Below are 13,365 nucleotides of genomic sequence, written 5' to 3'. Positions count from 1 at the left end.
GAGTGAAGAAAAGGGCCCATCTAGCCTGTCGGGAATTCAGTCTGCGGGCCGACCGGATGTACTCCAAATTCTTGTGGTCGGTCCACACCAGGAAAGGTTGACTGGTCCCCTCGAGCCAGTGACGCCACTCCTCCAGAGCCAACTTCACTGCTAGCAGCTCCCGGTTTCCCACATCATAATTCCTTTCCGCTGGAGTCAAACGCTTTGAAAAGAAAGCACAGGGATGGAGTTTTTGGCTGTCCATTGCTCGCTGAGACAGGATGGCTCCCACCCCCATATCAGAAGCATCCACCTCCAAAACAAACTGTCTTACAGGATCGGGTACTCGGAGGATGGGGGCGGAGGTGAACCTCGCCTTAAGGTTCTGGAATGCCTCCTCAGCCGAGGAGGACCACTGGAACCAGGGTTTCCGTTAGCCGGTAATTACCGGTTTTTAGCTGGTAAAATTTATAAAAAACCGGTAAATTCAAAACCTGACGGTCAAAATGTCTGGTAATAATTAGGGAGGCTCCGATCGATCGGCCGCCGGTCATTATCGGCCCATATTCACTCTTAATAGTTTGATCGGTGCTCTCTAGAAAGGCCGATCAGGAGAGCTGGATCTGATCGATATGGACATAAACACGAGTGAAGTGTAACCGGACGCGAGAGAGAGATCAGATCGGCTGCTGAGTCTGACCGAGACACGCAGCTCTGCAGGATCACCTGAAGCCCCGCCCTCTGTTTAGCGCGCTGCAGGAGCTGCATGAGAAACTGACGGGCTGTCAGGAGAGAGAGAGAGAGGGGAAAAGAGAGGATCCGTTTCTCCCGTGTTATTATTCAAAGTTGATGTAAACTTCTGAATAATGTACGTTATCTACTACAAGTAGTTTGTTTGAATGTAATAATTATGTTGTTTGTTGTTTGTGGAATCATTTATTGAAAAATGAATCTGAATTTTTCGATCTGTTACGATTATAAACTGAAGCAATATAAAAATGAGCCCCGTGAACTGAGTTTTAAACTGAAGCATATCTGCTCATAGTCCGGTAATTACCTGCTAACGGAAACTCTGCTACACAACTATTATTATTATTATTGAAATATGACCGGTAAGTTTCAAATTAGTCCGGTAAAATGAATTCTGCCCGGACATTTGACCGGCGAGAAAAAATCCTAGCGGAAACCCTGACTGGAACATGACCTTAGAGGAGGTCAGGGCTGTGAGAGGAGCGGCCAAGGTACTGTATCCACGAATGAACCTCCGGTAGAAGTTGGCGAACCCGAGGAATTGTTGTAGCCGCTTCCGGGAATCTGGAACCGGCCAGGAAGTGACTGCATCAACCTTGGAAGGATCCATCTCGATGCTCCCTTGTCCCACGATGTATCCCAGAAAAGAGACAGAGGATGTGTGAAACTCGCATTTCTCCGTTTTAACAAACAGTGAGTTCTCGAGTAATCTCCTGAGAACCGCCTGGACGTGGTGCACGTGTTCTTTCAGTGTCTTGGAAAAGATCAGGATGTCATCCAAGTAAACAAACACGTGTCGGTCCAACATGTCTCGGAGCACATCATTTACCAACGCCTGGAATACTGCAGGGGCGTTGGTAAGCCCAAAAGGCATGACTAGGTACTCGTAGTGCCCCGAGGTGGTGTTGAAGGCTGTCTTCCACTCATTCCCCTCGCGAATACGTACCAAGTGGTACGCGTTACGCAAGTCCAGCTTCGTGAATATGGTTGCTCCCTGCAACAACTCAAATGCAGAAGAGATAAGAGGCAGTGGGTATCGATTCTTGATTGTAATGTCATTAAGACCCCGAAAGTCGATACAGGGCCTTAGGGTCTTGTCTTTCTTCTCTACAAAGAAGAACCCTGCGCCAGCAGGTGATGAGGACGGGCGAATAATCCCAGCTGCCAGAGCGTCATTGATATAAGTCTCCATGGAAACTCTTTCCGGAGCAGACAGGGAGTACAATCGACCCCTGGGAGGGCTGGTGGCGGGATGCAGGTCGATGGCACAGTCGTAGGGCCGGTGTGGTGGTAGGGAAGTAGCCCTCGACTTGCTGAATACTTCCTTGAAGTCCAGATATTCCGGTGGAACTCCTGTAACATCCAGAACTTGGCTGGGGTTCCCCGAGCGTTGAGGCGCGGCAGCCTGTTTCAGACAGATCTGATGACAAGAGGGGCTCCATCCCAAAATGGCTCCCGTCTCCCAGTCAATGTTAGGGTTGTGGCGGCGGAGCCATGGGTAACCCAGGATAAGCGGGATATGTGGAGACCGGAGAACATGAAACTGAATAGTCTCGTGATGGTTCCCAGACAGGAGCATGTGAACGGGTACAGTCTGATGAGTCACTGTCCCCAGCAGGTGACCGTCTAAGGCGTTGGCTGGAACTGGGCGAGATAAGGGAACCCGGTCTATACCCAACTGCAGCATAAGCTCTTCATCCATAATACTCGCGTCCGAACCAGAGTCAATAAAAACTGCAAGAGCCTGAGAGCTATCCGGCAATAGCAACCTGGCGTGGCTCAATGGTCTCTGAGTGGGAACAAATCCAGGGGTTTGGCTCACCAGTATGTTCCCCATTACTGCTGAGCCTTGCCTTTTACCGGGCAGTGAGAAACAGGAGGATCAGGCAGGATCAGGAAACAGGCAGAGCAGGCAGGTCGGGGACAGGCAGGGTCGGAACCGGGTAGGCAATCTAGTTTTGAACGCGGGAGAGACAAGCATGAGGCAAAGTACAATCTGGCAAAGAGTGTGTGTCAGGTGCGAGTTTAAATACTGGCAGAAGCTAATGGGTGCAGAAGAGAAAGAGAGTGAGTTAACGAGTGGGTGTGGAAAACAGGTGAGACAGGTGAATGGAAAACTACTGGTGAATGATGGAGCAGACTATGACACCAACTCCTCTTTCACTGCACCCAGGAGCGGTATGGGGACCCGGCGTGCTGTGCATACTGCATAGGGCTGGTTATTGTCCTTTAGAGCTATCTTCACAGGCTGTGTTTTCAGTAAGCCAAACTCCTGTTCACTGGTGTTGACCTCGCCCACTCGCTTTACTAACCCCATAGCTACAGCTACTGGCCTGCTGAGTAGGTTATTCACACTCTGCCCTCTAATGACATAGAGCCTGCATGTGTATGTTTTTCCCTTGTAGCTGGTCTGAGTTATAAACTGCCCTAAACAGTTCAATCCACCCCCGGGAACACTCAGCACCTTCTTTGGCCTCTGTAGAACCCTTTTTGGCTCCAGTGTTTTGTACACAGTTTCGCTTATGATACTACAATCGGCTCCAGTATCTATTTTAAATTCTACAGGTGAACTGCCAATCTCTAATGTGACTGTCCATTCATTATCATTGTGAGGCATGCTATTAACTGAGCCCAGATAATAATACTGTCCATCTTCTGATCCCTCACCCTCAGTCACTTCTCTCACCTGCTTGCTCTTGCACACCCTTTCCCAGTGTCCACTTTTTATTGCAAGTAGACCTCCTTGCTGGGCAGTCATCCTGCTGGCTGTGTGGCATTTTGCCGCACCGCCAGCACTTCCTGTGGTCATTCTCACTCTCTCTCTCTTGGCGCCTCTCTCTCTGTGGATGCCGCCACTTCTGTGTTGCACCTCTGCTATGCCGTTGTGCTACTTCCTGCACGACGTAAGCCCGCTCTCCCTGCTGGTTAACTTGAGCTTTTACCTCCTCTGATTGACGCGCCTCTTGTACCGTCATCTCCAGAGTGAGGTTAGGGATCAGCTGTAGCCTCTGAGACAGATCCTTGTCTAGAATTCCCACCACGATTCTGTCTCTTATGTTTTCCTCACGAGCCGTTCCGAAGTTACAATGTTCCGACAGCTCATATAGTGCGCGGATGAATGTCTCTGCGCGCTCTCCCGCGCGCTGCACTCTCTGGTTGAAACATGCCCGTTCATGTATAACGTTGCGTCTCGGGATGAAATATGCGTCAAATTTCGCCAGTACAACATCATACTGCGACTCATTTTCCTCTTCCCCGTAGGTAAAAGAGCTGAGAATGTTCTCTGCTTCCTTCCCGAGCGCATACACCAGCGTGCTTACTTGAACTGGACCTTCTTCTTTGTCCAACTTAGTAGCTGTCCTGTACCGTGTAAACCGTTTCTTCCAGTCTGACCATTCGGCGGGTTTCTCGAAACAAAAACTCTCTGGTGGTTGAAACTTTGCCATCCTCGACCACTTCTGACACCATGTAATATCTTGGATATTAACAGACAACGGAACAGTTGGTTATTTAACAGGACTCTTTATTGCTGCCTCCGGTGGTTCTCTCGCCACCCCCACTTACTGTAACTGTCGTAAACATGCCGTAACGTATATATGACAACTCCCCTTGTAGTCAGTTAACAATACTATGACAACCTGTAGCTTTATCAACGTCTGCATGTAATCAACAACTGACTGCCAATCAAATAAAGAAAGTACAATTAAAAAACAACAATATTTATTGTCAATTAACATTGAACTATACAGATATACAGTAAATAATGTGGATATGTGTAATGTTCCTCTCGGGCTACATTTACAAATAAAATAGAGAAAATAAATAAAATAGTTTTTGAAAATATGTGCATCTTAAAAGTACTTAATTTTAGATAAATAAAATAAAGTGTAGCAGCAGCTTGAGAGTCCCTTTTTCTTTGTTAACCGTTTCACATCATGACTTAACAGTTTCAGACGATTATAGAACAATATCAGTCTTTACACATCATAACAATTTAACAGTTTTAAAGTTTCTCTTTCTTTCCCTCTTATATTGCAGTCCCTCACTCACTTTTTTTAAATTCAGTGTCAGAATTGAGCTCGAGCTTGTCCTGCCAGGAGTTTGTAAATCTGGGCTGACATGGTGTCAGGGCCATTCTCATACACATGCAGGTGCTCATTGGTTACAGTGATGCAAACACAGGTATGGTGAAAAAAGAGAGAACTATTCGAAGCAGAAAAAAAAACAGCGTGATATACCATCTGACAAAGGCCTGTGCTATAATGCTTCAATTAACTGGCTATTCTTTATAATATACTCAGATCAATAGGAGACAGAGATGTTAAGTTAAAAATCAAGGGTTTTTATTATTATTTACAGCAGGGGTGGGAAACCTTTTTCCTTTCAATTTTTATAACATCCTCCGAGGGTCGTACAAATTATTGAACTCAACCTCTGCTTAAAAAACTAAAATCACAATCCATTAATTTGGACTTTCTTTCATGTTGTGCAAAGAAAAAGCAACCTCTTAATCCAGATATCTCACCATGACTCACGTATGCATGCATGTGCACGGTGTGGCGTGACCACCAACACAGAAAGATATGGACACAAGATGTGTGCAAATGTATTTAGTATCCTATCCATGTGAACATGATTTAAGTGGGGGGGGGACATAACCTCCTCTAGGGCGGTCCGGGGCATGCTCCCCCGGGAAGTTTTTTTTTTTTTAAATATTGAAGTTAAAAGCATCAATCTGGTACACTTTGAGAGCAACATTAAGAGATCTATGGATACATCTCTCAACACCCATATGAAACAGAACTGTAAGCATATTTTTCTTTTTGGATATTTTACAAATCACTCCCATTTTAAACTCTATTCTTGTTATTTTTAACAACTTTTTTGTTACTGTCATGTTACTGTATTTTATACCTGTTTTTCATTTAGTCTCATTAATAACTATATTGATCATATCAAGGTGTGCCTTAAGTTAACCTCACTGAGCTGAGGTTATTTGAGCCTCTCAGGAGAGAGCTCTCTTCCACCTGGTTGTAGAAAAGCTCTTTAAATTCGTTCGCATAGCTAGCTAACCAGATGCTAATAACAACAGTTCGCCACTGTGCGCACTCCTTTCAGACGAGACATATACCACGTGAAGACACGTTAGGCTCGTATTGTGTTCAAGGAACCTGTCCTTGGCCAGGAAAAACAGGTACTCGCTTGTTTAATTATTTTTGCGGTCTAGATTTCTTCTTCTTTTTTGAAGTGAGAAGTTCACCCCCCCACCCCCAAAACAAAAACTCTTCGGTTCTCCACGAATTACACAAGTCACCCAAATCAGCGTTAAAAAAGCGGGAGGCGCCGAAAAATCCCCTATTAATGTATTGATTATAGCTCCGGGTCCGTATAGGTCGGCGTCTGGGTCCGGATCCGGACCGCGGTCCGCCTGTTGCTGACCCCTGCTGTATAGGTTGCCACATAGCATGTGGTGGTTTCTCTGTGGGTAGATGTGAACGTGACTAAATATATAGGTATAAAAGTCACAGCTCGCCACTGCTGCTGACTTTTCCCTGAATCCATTCTTGTGAAAGGTGCACTCGGCGGATTTTTTTGCGAGCGGCAGGGAGATCAATATACTTGTTGCCGCTTTGCAAATCTCACATCCACATTTTTTTAATTTTTTTGAAAAGCCATGGATACCTTGCATTCCACTCACTCCATCTTTTCTGTGTCCAGTTAAAAGGCAGGTCATGGGCACCGTCAGGAAAGGTTCGCAAGCGCAGGTGGCGCCGGCGGCTGTGGCCGTTGCTGAAGCCTCTTCAGGCTCCGCATCGGCAGGCCTCTCCCTCGGTGTGGAGCTGTCAAACTCGACCCACGCCGTTGTTCCGTTCACGTCGTCATTTTTAGACTCCTTCGCTTCTTTGCTTGTGAATCCAAAAGCTGCGAGGCTTGGCTGTTTTCGTTTCGCCATATTTTTTATTACAAAGCCAGAGTTAAAAAAAAATATCAATGAAAAATATCAAATACCACGCCAGCATCGCCTGCCGTAACCGAATGTGGCGGTGTGGCTTTCATGTAGAATGCTTGGTTTGCTGACAACGCCACCTGGGGGAGTTTCACCCCCAGGAAATTACTAAAAACTAAAGTTATACAATTTAATAAAAGGCAATCAGGTTCGTTTGAACACCACAGGCAGAGACAGTATAAAGGATATTACAACAATTGTTATTTTATTGGTCCATAATTATATTCCTAATAGTACACAATATAATGTTATAAAAGTTCTCCAGGGAGGAGGGAGAAGGACAGTGCTGGGGCTTACCACGGCGGCAATTAACAAAACGGGGAGGAAGGGGTCAAATCAAAATCACCCGTGACACTGCAAATCAAACAAAACGGACACGTGAAGAACACCACCACCAGGGATTGGGTTTGCCGCCTCGAGCCCACAGCACCTGTCCGGCACAAGAGAAACAGTTACAAATCAGTAAGATTATAAAACTTGGTAGGAGATGAATAAACAAAAGGAAAACAACTAAAATAAACCAAATCTAAATAACCGTAAACAACAAAGACTTGAGTAAACTAATTAAACCAAACGTTAACAAAAGAAAATAAACAAAATCACACAATAACAAAATGCTATGAATGTACTCAAAACATGAGATGCACAAAACAGCTAATCAAAAGAAATCAATTAAACAATAAGTGTCCTTGCAATTCCGCGACTTCAAAATGGCCCTGGTGACAGTCCAACACGGAGTAGTCAGGGCCTGTCAATTATATGACGCCACAGCTCGGTGCGAGAACTCGCCGAGCCAAAACAGCAGGTAGGGGGGGGGGGAATGATGACCAGAGGTGGGGAGAGTGGTTACGGCGTCCCAACTTTTACAGCTAGGCGCTGCCACAGAGCCCACCAGGAAGGGAGAATGTTTATGGCACCCCTGGAAAGAGGTTTAAAATGACTGGTGAATAGCCTACTTAAGTTTATTGAATTAAAAGTTATCCATGGGGAAATTCATACATACCAGCCTGTGCGGCCAGTTGCAGCCACAGAGCCCACAGGGAAGGGAGAGAGAGACCCAACAATCCCACGGCCAAATCCCACTGTGACATGAATAACAGTCAGTACACCAGAGGAACCAAGCTGAAGGTGAGAATACGGCAGACAACGGCAACTCACCAATAGTTGCAACACCGCAAGACCGGGAACCTCCGGAGGAGCCAATCCTCCTCAAACGCACCGGGCGTCAGCTGCGCTAAGACAGAGTAGTGTCAAGCCGGGTGTCGCTCGTGTCCATGAATAAATGACAGAAATGCAAGATGTTTTACCTGTCTGGTAGAGAGTGTGATGCGCGAGCTGCCACGCCAAACAATCCACGCGGCCACAAAGGAGAAGCGGAGGGGGAGGGAGCAGATTTGTCTCCTCCACTTAAATAGCAGGTGCGCAAAATAGCAGGTGCGCTGGCATGGTGCCAAGCAGCGTCACAGAGGGAGGAGACGTGACGTCCGGTCACATCTACCCCCCACTTTTGCATCGTCGACCCGACGATGAATATGAGAAGGCTAATACTAGCACCAAGGCCTGAAAACGGCAGATTGGGAATTAGACACGGGGGCCCGAAGTGGACTCGCTACGTTGTCCTGAGGGCCTGTAGACCGAGGAAGATGGTGGACATTTGAGTGGTGGCCAGCCGTAGGGCGAACAGTTCGACGCACAGCCTGATGGTTAGTACTGGGCTGATCGGTTGGGGACACTGAAAGACCTGGGAGGAGGCAACCTGCAGGGTGAGGCGCTTCCTGAACAGGCCTGGCCTGCAAAGGGGTTGCAACAGAGGGACAAGAAGCACCTGGAGCTACTGCAGGTGGTGAAGAGTGAGTCTCCAAAACCAACAGCCAAAGGTCGCTATCGGCAGAGGAGTGATCTGTTAAGACAGTCGACACGGGTGGAGGTGGAGGCCTGGGTGGAAAAGCGGTGGCCTCAGGACGAACCACAGCCTTCAACATGTCCCGGTGGACATTTCGGACTCGTTGTAGGTCATTCACTGGGGCCACCGTATAGACTGTTCCTTCACCAGATGGCGCCTTCACGACCTGGTGGACCACAGAGCTCCAGAGATCCTGGATTTTATGCCGCCCTCTAACCCCATGGTTCCTCAGATAAACCATTTGGCCAACTGGGAGATGTGCCTCTCGGACTCGCTGGTCATGCCGCTCTTTCCGGCGGCCAGCAGCAGCCAACTGTTCACGAGCACCCTCGAAAGCAATTCTGAGCCTGGCTTGAGGTTCAACCACCCAGTCCTGCACCCCGCCAAGTACCAGCTCCTGGACTCGACCCAGGAGAAAGTCTATAGGAAGCTGAGGTTCCTGTCCAAACATCAGATAGAACGATGTTTCACCAGTGCCCTGATGAGGCGTAGTGTTGTAATAGAACAGCACCTGAGGCAAACAGGAAGCCCAATCATGTTTGCGAGATGCTGGTAAGGTGCGAAAGAGGTTATGGAGGGTTCTATTGAACCGTTCGCATTTCCCGTTACCCGCAGGATGGTAGGGGGTAGTACGGGATTTAGCAACACCGTACAGAGAACAAAGTTGCTGGATCAAAGAACCCTCGAAGCTCCTTCCCTGGTCCGAATGAAGATGGCTTGGGACCCCAAACTTATAAAACCATTCATAGGTCAGGACTTGGGCCACAGTGGAGGCCCGTTGGTCCCGAGTGGGGACAGCCACTGTGAATTTGCTGAACACGTCAGTCATGACAAGGACGTTCTCCAGCCCGTTCCGGGAGGGTTCCAACAAGGTGAAATCTATTGCCAAGATTTCATTGGGTCGTGAGGCAAGCAAGTGGCCCATAAAGCTATGGGGTACATGCCCCGAGTCTTTTGCCACTTGGCAACGTTCACACTCCTGGACCCAGCTCTTGATATCCGAGGACATTCCCGGCCAATAGCATCGTTGTCTGACTAACTCCGTAGTCCTTTCCATTCCTTGGTGGCCATGCTCTTGGTGTAATTGCTTCAATGTTTCCTGCTTGAGAACAGCAGGCAAAATGAGCTGAAGATATTCTTCACCTCCATCAGGGCGGAACACTCGTCGGAAAAGGACTCCGTCGTTCTCCACAAGGCGGTCCCATTGACGCAAAAGCGCCATGACTGGACGGCGAAGCTGCTGCCTCTCCGCCGAGGTGGGCTGAGCCTTACGTCGCCAAAACACCAACACCTCTTCGAGGAGTGGGTCATCTTCCTGCCAGGCACGAAGATCGGTTGCCGAGTGGGTTGGAAGAACCGATCCCGAAGACTGAGTTGCAGGCACCACAAGACCTGAGGATGGGTTTTGGTGAAGGTTGGCAGGGAGCAAAGTACCAGGCACATACTGCCGTGAAAGTGCGTCAGCATTCCCATTGCTGCGACCAGAGCGGTATTTGACAACAAAGTCAAAAGACGCAAGCTGGGCCGCCCACCGTTGCTCCGTGGCGCCCAGTTTGGCAGACTGGATGTAACTCAACGGGTTGTTGTCGGTGTAGACAGTACACTTATGCCCCAGTAGGTACTCTCGAAACTTCTCGGTCATAGCCCACTTGAGCCCAAGGAATTCCAGCTTCATGGAACTATAGTTTGACATGTTGCGCTCAGTGGGCCGGAGACCCCTGCTGGCATAAGCCACCGGTCTCACAACCCTGTCCTTCTCCTGGGAAAGGACAGCCCCAAGGCCACTATGACTGGCATCAATCTCCAAGATGAAGGGGCGTGAAAAGTCTGCATAAGCCAGCAATGGAGCTGAGACTAACTTGGATTTCAGGGACTCAAAACTTTCCTCACACTGAGGTGTCCATGCCGCATCCAAGAGTTGATTTGATCTCCTCTTTGACTTGGTGCCTGCCAGCTCTGCCACTAACTGATGCAGAGGTCCTGCCAACTTTGCAAAACGGTAATAGCTGGCAAAACCCAAGAAGGAGCGCAGCTCTGAAACATGACGAGGGCATTTCCAATTTGCCACTGCCTCAATCTTCCTAGGGTCTGTGGAGACACCCTGGCTGGAGATGACATGGCCCAAGTATCCAACCTCCTGTTTGAAGAAGACACATTTCTGAAGGTTGGCCTTTAGGCCCTCTTTCTCAAGCCGACCAAGCACTGTTTCCAATCTTTGCAGATGTTGTTCAACAGAGGATGAGAAGACGATGATGTCATCAAGATAGAGCAGTAGGGACTGGCCCTGTTGGTCGCCAAACATCCTCTGCATCAGCCGCTGGAAGGTGCTAGGGGCATTGCATAACCCGAAGGGCATGCGGTTGAACTCAAAGAGGCCAAAAGGTGTACAGAAAGCGGTCTTGGGCCGGTCCTGCTCTGCCATAGGAACCTGATTGTAACTAGGGATGTCCCGATCTCGTTTTTTAGCTTCCGATCCGATTCCGATATTTTCATATAGGTTCCGATCCGATCCCGATATTTCCTGATACCGGTTTTCCGATACCGATTTCAGATATCACATTTTGTGTTGGCAAACAGCATTTAATTTCGTATACATTAAGAAATAGACAGGCACCCAAGCTGTGCTCAATAGCTTTTATTCTCAAGAGCATTTATTTTGAAATAATAATAAAAAAACAACTTTCCTATCCAACATAAAGTACCCTTTACAACTCAAAAGGTTACTCATTTAACAGCAGTAAATACAAGTAAGCTTCACTAAACTTTACTTCTTGGAAGTAAGTAACCATAACTTAAAAATCTTTGCATTAATTGTACACATAAAGTAAACATAACATACACAAAGTTTTGGTTACTTATTTGAGACAACGAGTTTCCACCCTTTTTTCAAGTAAACTGAACTTATTATTTTTCACAGTGTGGGTAATTAAGGGATCTCAGAGACATCTAATCACTAAACTTAAACATAAACATGTTTACAGTGTAATAGAGCTCCTTATTTCCTCCATCTTAATCTACTGCACTGACTTCTTCAAAGTGTAGTGCAGGTTTTTTGTAATGAAAACCAACACCTGCACCTTATCGGCTGTCAACCGGTTCCTTTTTTCATCAAGGACATTTGACACTGCACTAAACAGTCTCTCACTGTCCACCGATGTACAAGGTGCACAAAGAAACTTCATGGCTGTATCAGCCAGTGCGGGTCGCTGTGTAGCATGTGCCCACCAGTAGTGTAGAGGATTCTCTGACCTTGGGATGGTTTGTTCAGCCAGGTAGGCCTCCACCTGAGTGACGACTGCTGACGTACTCACAGGCCTCGACTCCACCACATTCCCCTGCAAGATCTCGTCATATAGACTGACAAAGCTGCTGTTTGCAGCTGCACAGCCTACACCGCCTCGACATGGTGACTTTCTTGGAGGCTCTTCTGCAGACACCTCACTGCCAGCCTTCCTCTTTCTCTCCATGATCTCCACCTCTCTAATGAGAGCCTCCTTGGCAAGCTCCTGGTGGTCTGGACTTGTGAAGAATCTGAAAATGGATAGAATTTCATTTAGTTCAAAATGATTATTTGTTTCCTAACATATTTTGTCGTTCCCTTAGCATATCAAAGATATTGTTGTCAATGTCAGAACAACATTTGGAACATTTATTTTGATGTTATTTGATAATTAATAATCAAGTGGTGAATTGATTAGGCCTGAGCAATTATATATTGCAAAATAAGTTTGGAATCAAACAGGACTTGCCTATCTTTGTATCTTGGGTCAACCAATGTAGCAACGGAGTAGATTGGTTCAGTCTCAGCGTAGTCGAAGCGCTCAGTGACAGCCTCAAGAAGTGTTCTCTTCATAGTCTTGATTCCAGCATCTGTGCTCTCTTCACGGGAAAGATGACGCTTGAGGACAGTTATTGCAGGGATCACATCCGCGGCACTCGCAGCACTCACTGCCCTTGTCAGCTCTTCAAATGGACTCAAGACCACAACTGCCTTCTCCATAAGCGCCCATTGGTTGGCAGAGGGCATGCATGGAAGGTCGTGGTCCGCTGCATAGACACTGAGCGGCCTCTTTTGCTGAGGAAGGCTCTGCAAAATAAGTAAATAAATGTTAGTTTAACATTCATGTGTAAAATACAAGCAGAACTATATACCTCACATCTAAATGTATTTATTTAGGCTGATTCACATGTAAAAAAATCTATTAATTCTTTGCATTCATTCTTTCCATCCATATAGCCTACCAGCATCATGTACTGAGTACTGTTCCATCTGACTGACACGTCCTGCTGGAGTCGTTGTGTTGGCATGTGCAGGTCTTTCTGTAAAGTAATAATAATGATAATAATTAAAATAAATCAGCTGTGTGTATCGCTTTTCTAGTAGGCCACTCAAAATGCTTCTATATTTAGGTTAATTATTTGTTGGCTAACATCCTTTCAACACTAGTGTAGCCTAATGATGGATTGCTTTACATGACAGGGAGGGGGGAAAGTGCAATTACTAAAAAGATAACATACTACTACTACTACTACTAATAATAATAAAATGATAACCACCTGAATGTCTTCGAGGATGAAGTAGGCTTTTGGGGAATGCTTAAAATGACCAACAAGCTTCCGTGCGTTGGCGACAGCATCGATGATGCTTCGCTGGGCGAGAAGGCCTTGGATGACCACGAGTTGGAGTGTGTGTGCGAAACAGCCCAGGCTCTGCACCCCCATGTCT

Source organism: Pseudochaenichthys georgianus, chromosome 7, assembly GCF_902827115.2.
Source record: "Pseudochaenichthys georgianus chromosome 7, fPseGeo1.2, whole genome shotgun sequence".
Taxonomy (NCBI): Eukaryota; Metazoa; Chordata; class Actinopteri; order Perciformes; family Channichthyidae; genus Pseudochaenichthys; species Pseudochaenichthys georgianus.
This window is presented reverse-complemented; position numbering follows the sequence as displayed.